Below are 409 nucleotides of genomic sequence, written 5' to 3' on the forward strand. Positions count from 1 at the left end.
CAAGGGACCGTCCCCACTCAGACCGCCCTGGGATGTACAAGGATGGGCAGGGGTGCACAGAGCTGGCTCCTGTAGCAGCATCGGGCAGAGCAGCCTGCTGGGGGGCAGCTTGTTAGTTGCTAAAACATTGAGGCAAGGAGGAAGGAGACAGGAATGTCACCCAGGGCAAGGAACCCAGGCTGGGTGGACAGAGCCAGCTCCAAGCTGAGCCCCCAACCCACACAGAGGCGCTGACAGCTCCCAAACTCCAGCCAAGAGCACTGCAAAAACAGCCAGCCATGAGTCTGCTGTGCCTGCAGCTCCCAGCACCCAGCCACTTAACCCCTAGAGCCCCCCCACCCTGCCACTGCCCCCGTGCTGCCCATGACACCGAGGCCAGAGCAGGGACATGCCACTGGCTTCATCCTCC

The sequence above is a fragment of the Apaloderma vittatum genome, unplaced genomic scaffold (assembly GCF_000703405.1).
Source record: "Apaloderma vittatum isolate BGI_N311 unplaced genomic scaffold, ASM70340v1 scaffold33064, whole genome shotgun sequence".
In the NCBI taxonomy this organism is placed as follows: domain Eukaryota; kingdom Metazoa; phylum Chordata; class Aves; order Trogoniformes; family Trogonidae; genus Apaloderma; species Apaloderma vittatum.